This window comes from Pseudochaenichthys georgianus, chromosome 17 (assembly GCF_902827115.2).
Source record: "Pseudochaenichthys georgianus chromosome 17, fPseGeo1.2, whole genome shotgun sequence".
Classification (NCBI taxonomy): Eukaryota; Metazoa; Chordata; class Actinopteri; order Perciformes; family Channichthyidae; genus Pseudochaenichthys; species Pseudochaenichthys georgianus.
In genome coordinates, this window is record NC_047519.1 from 31466140 (window position 1) to 31475131 (window position 8992).

Here is an 8992-nt window from a genome sequence, read left to right on the forward strand (position 1 = left end):
GTATTTAGTCATCCACCAATTGTGCAAGTTCTCCCACTTAAAAAGATGAGAGAGGCCTGTAATTTTCATCCTAGGTACACTTCAACTATGAGAGACAGAATGGGGGGAAAGAATCCAGGAAATCACATTGTAGGATTTTTAATGAATTAATTGGTAAATTCCTCGGTAAAATAAGTATTTGGTCACCTACAAACAAACAAGATTTCTGGCTCTCACAGACCTGGAACTTCTTCTTTAAGAACCTCCTCTGTCCTCCACTCGTTAACTGTATTAATGGCACCTGTTTGAACTCGTTATCAGTATAAAAGACACCTGTCCACAACCTCAAACAGTCACACTCCAAACTCCACTATGGCCAAGACCAAAGAGCTGTCAAAGGACACCAGAAACACAATTGTAGACCTGCACCAGGCTGGGAAGACTGAATCTGCAATAGGTAAGCAGCTTGGTGTGAAGTAATCAACTGTGGGAGCCGGGCCCGGTGCCACGAGGGGGCAAAAGGGGGCATTGCCCCCTCAGTTGTATTATTTGCCCCTTCACTTTGAGCATCATTCATCCATCAAAGAGTACAATAAATGTCACAATTATTAAAAAACTTTAAATAATTATTTTCCTCCAGTTTTCAGAATGAGTCTTTGTCTGTTATAATCCGGGCAGCTAAAAAATACATGATGTAATTTTTCTCCCCAATTTTCGGTGCCCCCGATGGGTTGATGCGCCCTTAGCATTCGCCTATACTACTACAGAAAATAAGACAGACAACTTCAGATAGCATCACACATGATGGTTACTTGTTATTATTTAGGGCTGCCTGTATGGATCAGGTTTTTGCCAAAGTGAGCCCTTTTACTAGAATAATAATATTATGTATTATATCAACCGTATTGGTACAATGAGCGACATCCAGCGACGGATTTTGGAACATTGATTTGATTTTTCTCATGGCAGTTAGACTCTAGAGACAAACCAGGGGACTATATTTGTATTTTTAATCTGTGTCTGTCCATTTGGTGTAGTGTTTGATCCAATATTACATTTGTTTTATATATTAGTCACTTTCTTAAGAAATGCCAGGTTTTAGGCCTTGATTTGAACGTTCAATCCTGAAAATAAAAAATCAACCAGATTAATGTTTCTTTAATCCTGACCTGACTAGAGGTAAGTAAATCTGTATAGGAAGACGAGTTAAGGGATAGAGGAGAAAAGGTTATGGTATAATCACAGAGCCTGTCAATTTATAAATTGAGGAAATCAATGTTAGTCTGTTAACCAAAGTGCAGGCATCTATCTATCAACTATCTATTATTAAAGATCAGAGGAAAAGAACAGAATGAGAGGGGTAAATCCGGAATAAAAATAAAGAAGCAAAGAGATTGTAGAGCAGTGAGAAGGAAAAAAGCTTGATGTGTCAAATCATTACATTGCAAGTATTTTTCGTTGTTTTGAAAAAAAATCGCCCCCTCGGATTTTTTAACAGCCCCCTCAGTCATTTCATCCTGGAGCCGGGCCTGGTGGGAGCAATTATTAGAAAATGGAAGACATACAAGACCACTGATAAACTCCCTCGATCTGGGGCTCCACGCAAGATCTCACCCCGTGGGGTCAAAATGATCACAAGAACGGTGAGCAAAAATCTCAGAACCACACGGGGGGACCTAGTCAATGACCTGCAGAGAGCTGGGACCAAAGTAACAAAGGCTACCATCAGTAACACACTACGCCGCCAGGGACTCAAATCCTGCAGTGCCAGACGTGTCCCCCTGCTTAAGCCAGTACATATCCAGGCCCGTCTGAAGTTTGCTAGAGAGCATTTAGATGATCCAGAAGAGGATTGGGAGAATGTCATATGGTCAGATGAAACCAAAATAGAACTTTTTGGTAAAAACTCAACTAGACGTGTTTGGAGGAGAAAGAATGCTGAGTTGCATCCAAAGAACACCATAGCTACTGTGAAACATGGGGGTGGAAACAACATGCTGTGTTTCTGCAAAGGGACCAGGACGACTGATCCGTGTAAAGGAAAGAATGAATGGGGCCATGTATCGTGAGATTTTGAGTGACAACCTCCTTCCATCAGCAAGGGCATTGAAGATGAAACATGGCTGGGTCTTTCAGCATGACAATGATCCCAAACACACCGCCCGGGCAACAAAGGAGTGGCTTCGTAAGAAGCATTTCAAGGTCCTGGAGTGGCCTAGCCAGTCTCCAGATCTCAACCCCATAGAAAATCTTTGGAGGGAGTTGAAAGTCCATGTTGCCCAGCGACAGCCCCAAAACATCACTGCTCTAGAGGAGATCTGCATGGAGGAATGGGCCAAAATACCAGCAACAGTGTGTGAAAACCTTGTGAAGACTTACAGAAAACGTTTGACCTCTGTCATTGCCAACAAAGGGTATATAACAAAGTATTGAGATGAACTTTTGTTATTGACCAAATACTTATTTTCCACCATAATTTGAAAATAAATTCTTTAAAAATCAGACAATGTGATTATCTTTTTTTTTTTCTTTCTCATTTTGTCTCTCATAGTTGAGGTATACCTAGGATGAAAATTACAGGCCTCTCTCATCTTTTTAAGTGGGAGAACTTGCACAATTGGTGGCTGACTAAATACTTTTTTGCCCCACTGCAGACATTTTGATACAAATCCATAGAAAAAACCAAAGGTGTTTACTCTCTGCCTATAAGTCTGAAAGGCTGCAATAATGTAAAGAAGACTTCCTTTAAGGCAGGGGTGTCAAACTCAAATACACAGTGGGCCAAAATAAAAAAAATGGGTACTAGTCGATGGGTTCAATGTTTATTGCAAAACTTATTGAAATGAACGTACTGTATTGCACATATTAAACCTGGAACTAACAAAGCTTCAATTATTGCCTATAAAAACAACATTAAATAATCAGTTGCATTCATTTCCACAGGCCAACAACAGCTTCAAAAAAACGATTACCCTCAAAGAAAAAAACATGCCCTGTTGTCGCAAGAAACAAAGTGCAGAAGGAAACATCCATTAAACTCAGTTTGCTGCTCTGTGATGCTAGTTCAAGCAGATACTTGGCATCTCATCTCGGGTGCAAGTTCATCAATGTTTGGGGTCAGGCTCTGAGCTGAGGAAACCCTCAGGATGGAGTGAAGGTGTGCGTGCAATATACCCGCGGGCCAGATCTAATAGTAATTAAGAATTATCTTGCGGGCCGAAAATCCACTTTGTTTTGACAGGAGGCTGCAACAAGATCCCTTAAATTACCTTGTTTGACTTTTTATATGTGTGATTTATCTTCAGTATCGGTATTTAAAAGAGTATATTGGTTTTCTTTAATATCAAACTAGCATGTGAACTAAAAATGCTTTTATTTGTATTTTTAGCATCTTGGCCAAATCTTGTTGCACCAAAATAAGGTTTGCATTTGTGTTTAGACAGAAATATCACATACATTTTGCAATTACATTTGGATCAGACATTGCCCTCTCTCACGATGAATCATAATAACTTTTTCGATGCTCTGATACATACTCATTTTGTTCTCCATACAAAATGAGTAGTATAGTATGTAGTATAGATTTGGTTTCGGTTGTTGATCGGTGTTATGTTACAAATGAAAATGCAAGAAAATAAACAGAAAGAAAATCAGCAGTTCATCTTTCCTTCTGTGAAAAACTAAAACAGTGGCCTCGAATCAAGGGACATATCTGCCTCAGACTGTTTTGGACTGAGCTTTACAAACACTTTAAACATCATCTCTGAAAATAACAGACTTACATCATCAAGAGACAACAGATTTATTCTCTGAAGCATTTCAAGGCAAAACATTACAAATCTAGATTTTGCATTGACATGAATATATAACTGATTACAATTCAACTGAAGCCGTTGTTTTTGAATGTTTTTAATGAGCATTTCTGTCCTGCAGCTCTTTGTCTGATTTTGTTTCCTCCATCTCTTCTGTTGATAAACCAACCCAGACTGCCTCAGCTTCCCTAAACCCATTTCCAGTGCAAAGTGGTTTCCAAGGCCCTTGCAGCTCTTTCTTTTAAAAGCAGGGCAGGGATTAAAAATGAATCGGAGGGGGAGAGAGCTGCTGTGGGAGCATCAAGAAAAGCAGATGCACCTGTGCCCAATTCATCTCCCTCTACACCGTGCTTGCTTTAGTGAACACTTTGTCTGTGAAAGCGGGAAGATGCAATAAATGATCACCTGAGACAGCACTTTTGGTTGGAAATTGAAAGACTGGTAAGAGTGCAGCGAAAAGTGTTTTCTGTTTCTTAAAAAGAACCAGAGGGCGCTTCTTTGAATGTTTTTCCATCGCTAACAGATATTAACCTTGGTTTTTGGAGAACAGCAGCTAATGCTTTTACCTCACAGATCTCCTCCACCCATACATCCCGCACCCTTCGATCCTCAGACTCTGGCCTGCTCTCCATTCACGCCTCCGCACCTTCGGGGACCGTGCCTTCAGTGTTGCTGCCCCCATCCTCTGGAACTCCCTCTCCGCAACGCCCCTTCTCTCAACATCTTCAAATCAACCCTTAAAACTCAACTGTTAAACATGGCCTTCCAACAATAACTCACTCCCCCCCCAACTTACACTTCCATTTCTGCCCCCTGTTTTATGTTTAATTTTTTTTTATGTTTTAAGTCTTGTCCTTGTATGTTTCTTTGTAAAGCGACCTTGAGGTTATGAAAGGCGCTATATAAATTCAAGTTATTATTATTATTAATAACATGAAATCATCTCTAGGATAAGGAGAATATGTATTTAAGATATTCAAATTCTTTAAAACTTTTCAAATCTGCTTGATGAGAAATGTAACTTTAAGTCAAGATTTTGTGAACTGGACCACTGGGATACATTTAGTTGCTTGGATCTTGTCTAATTTTCTTCCTTTAAAAAACATTGTATAGAAAAAAAGTTGGTATTTTTTAGATGAATGGGCAGATAAAGAAGAATAACATAGATTTACTTCTAGAAACATCACAAGCTGGGAGGCCTGTTTGAACAGTCTCTTTATTTAAACAGGTGCCAACTTTCTCACTCCACTTCTTCTAGCTGGAAACACAGGAGGGGGCTGAAGAATGTGATCAATATTGAAGCTTGACATCTTTAAAAGACCCTCAAAACTCAACACCTGCCTGTACACAATAACCCTGAATACTCACAGGTGAGCAGCCTGCAGCCACCACTCTACCTCTGTATGTCTTCAGCTATCTCCCTCTGTAGTTAACCCTCAGAGAAGCTAAATGTTTTAACAGTGCTGCTGTGTTTTCTGCAGGTCGTTGACAAGATGAAGGCCATGCAGGTGATTTCCCTGACTCTGCTGTCTATGCTGGCAGTGAGCGCTGAGGTTTGGCAGATGTCCCAAACCTGCAGTTCAGGCCAACTTTAACTCTTCCATGGTGAATACTAAACTCATCTTCTCTTTGCTAACAATAAATGTTATGTACAGTGTGATAATCGGGCCTATTTTGCAACAACTGAATGTCTAGAAGTAATTTGTCTTAATTTGAAATCCTGTGTTTCCTCCACAGTACATTGGTAAGTGGTATGAGATCATGAAGCTGCCAACATTCTTCCAGAAAGGCGAGTGAGGCACCGTCACCTACAGCGCCAAGAGCCCCGGGGTCATCGGGGTCCTCAACAGTGAGCTGCTGTGAGTACACGCTGCTTTAGGGCCTACGCTTTCTAATGCAAGGGTTTGAATATGATCCTTTTTTCCTAAAGGAACTGCTTAACGTCATGATATTGTTGGAACTGCACCTACATTAAGATGACTATGTATTTAGTTGTCTAAATTCACAACCCTTTGATGGAAGGCTGTATATATGTTTCCTTTTTTTAAAGCCACACATTATACTATATTGCTTTTTTTCTTTTTATAAATGAAGCTTCGTTTCAAAATCCTTACCCCTTGAACACACAGGTTCACAAATGGAGCTTTATACTTGTTTCAAATGTATGAAATAAAAGCATTTGGTAAAAGGAGGATATAAGATACAATAGAACTTCAAAATAATAGACTTATGAGTGAAAGTAATTATTTAATGTTTTACCTCGTCTTATTTGTTTCAGTGCTGATGGATCTACTAACTCTATCCTCGGATCTGCTAAGGTGAAGGACCCCGCGGAGCCCGTCAAGCTGGAGGTCTCCTTCAATGGTAAAGAATTAATAACTAACATTTCGGGGTTATTCAGTTGCATAACATATAATTTAGCTAACTTTATCCAACTTGCATTGAACCATGAATATACAAGCTGAAAAAGGCAAGAATCCTGAAATTGCATTATCTTTTTAGTGCTACATATCAATCAATCAATCAATAGGATACGGCTGTAATAGGCCTAAGGCCTTTTAGTCGCTCATAAATAAATGAGTAGATCACTGATTCTTTATTTACTATGGATGCTGGCAACAGTCACATAGTCCAAAGTGAAGGTGATGTTTGACCAGTAGTGGTCGAGGCGGGATTTGAGACAGTTAACCGTCTTGGATGTGACAAAGCTTTCTGGCAGATCATTCCACAAGTCAACCACACGCAGGCTGAAAAAGTTGCGGCGAATAGCCAGTCTTGAGTACTGTTTCTTCAACTTGAGGCAGTGTCCACGAGTCCTGGTGTTATAATCCCGTTGTAGTGGGCATGATGTTTTGTAGATGTTGTGGAGATATTTGAAAACTTCGATCATATCTCCCCTCGCCCTTCTATAATACATACTCGGGATTTTAAGACTTTGCAGTCGTTCTTGATATGGTAGGTCCTTTAGTTCTGGAACCAGCTTCGTTGCCCTTCTCTGTATTTTCTCGATGAGCTCAGCATCCTTTTTGTACATGGGGGACCAAGCGACATTCCCATACTCGAGGAGTATGAGAGATGTATAAACTACGTACTACGTCAGAGTCCAAATAAGTGTATGATCTGCGGATCATTGCTAGGATACCATTCGCTTTGTTACTTGCCCGACGGATATGGTCACTAAATGTCAGGGTATTGTCAACATTCACCCCAAGGTCCTTTTCATTCTGAGTCTCGGATAGGTTTATAGTGTTTGAATTATCACCCATATTATAACCTAAGTGCATTACTTTGCACTTTGCTGCATTGAATTTGCGCTGCCAACACTCGGACCATCTTTGTATTTCCCTGAGATCTGACTGGAGTTTTTCTGCATCCTCTTTACACTTAATTTCCTTGAAGACTTTAGTATCATCTGCAAACATCTGGATCTGTATACTTTTTTTTATTTTATTTATCCTTTATTTATCCAGGAATGTCCCATTGAGATACAAGATCTCTTCTTCCAGGGAGTCCTGACCAACACGGCACACAACAAGTTTCAACATAAAACAAAGGCATTAAACAAAAAAAACATACAATTCAAATATAAATACAGAAGGCCATTTGTGCAGTGGCAAGAAGCATAATCACATCAGCAATAGCATCAGGTAAAACAGTTACATGTTTCATGAAGGGCTAATCGTAGCATACCTTTAAAAGCATTTACAGTAGGAAGTGCCTCTAGACAAAGTTTTACTTGCAGCGTATTCCATAAAAAGGGAGCATAGTGGGAGAATGCAGCTTTACCAAGCTCTGACTGCATCAAAGGAACTTGTGTACTGAATATTTAAACAGCTCTGACTCTGATTCTCGTCTCTCCTGCAGCTTCTCCCCCTGGTCCCTACTGGGTGCTCTCCACAGACTACGAGGGTCACTCTCTGGTCTACGGCTGCAGAGACTACGGCATCTTCCGCATGGAGTTTTCCTGGATCCTGAGCCGAGAGCCCACCTTCCCTGAGGAGACCGTGGAGGAGCTGCACGGCATCCTGTCCTCCATCGGAGTCGACGTTAGTAAGATGGTCCCGACCAACCAGGACGAGGCTTTCTGCAGCGCCATGAGCCAGTAAAAAGCTTCTGTTTCAGCCTCTACAGGAATGTGGACATAGATTCATGACATGACACACCTCTGTATGCAGTGTGTGCTGTGCCTCGTTCTGTATACATTCTGCAAAGTCAATGCAATACACATGTGGAAAGAAATCAGTGTTGTGCTGAACTAGGCTTGTTCAAAAACTTGTAAAATGTTCATTATGCAAGCCCAATGATATACCAGTTATGTCTCAAATGGAGCATTGTATTTGAAATTGCACACATTTACAGAGAATAAATATGGCACCAATAAAATAAGAGCTGACAAACAAATGCAAATTATAAAAGAAGTATAAAAAATCTTTGTGTGCAAGCAGCAGCAAAAGACCAGTAAAGGTCCAGTTAAACAGACGATGTGTGTTTATTGACCTGTGCGGCTGGTGTAGCATTCTGCACATAATGAAGTGTTATGGCAGTAAATATTAAACATGCTCCAATGATGGCGGCTCATCGCGACAAATATTTTGAGCTTCATTCTTAACCACATACACAAATATAAGAACTTTAACATTTAATATCTAAAATGTGTGTGTGCTACATACTGAAACTCACTTCTACCTCCCAGTGGTGTACTTAAGTACAATTTTTACCTTTTAGTGCTTCACTTGTTTCCATGTTATGCTTTTTAATTTTAACTTCATTTCACAGAAAACATTGTACCGATATTTGTCTTTAGTTATGCTAAATATGCTACGGATGGATGTTATATGTTTTGTCAAAATGACTGTTGATATATTATTATTGTTAATTGCTATGTAATAAGCAATTAGGGGCTGGTATGTGAGAGCCATTTTCCTTTTGTTATTATTGTCTGAATGTTAGGCTTAATAATAATATAAATTAGATTAAACTCTTGATTATCAGGTATTTTTGTGAGTCACACTATGGTTTAAAATGTATTCATTTAAGGCTCACTTATTTGTTATGATATGTGCGTCAGTATCACGTGCATATATGCCCATATATGGTAGGTTGATAGGACACAGCTGATGGTGATGAGACGGGGAAGCGGAAAAGTCTTTTGACCGTGTTCTTTATGTTCTTTTTGAGACTGATCATTTTATTTTACTATG

At 39.7% G+C, this 8992-nt stretch overlaps 1 pseudogene; it reads left to right on the plus strand.

The window, feature by feature from the left end:
* Positions 1–5284: 5284 nt before the first annotated feature.
* Positions 5285–7897, plus strand: LOC117461712 (apolipoprotein D-like; annotated as a pseudogene).
* The last annotated feature ends 1095 nt before the right edge of the window (positions 7898–8992 follow it).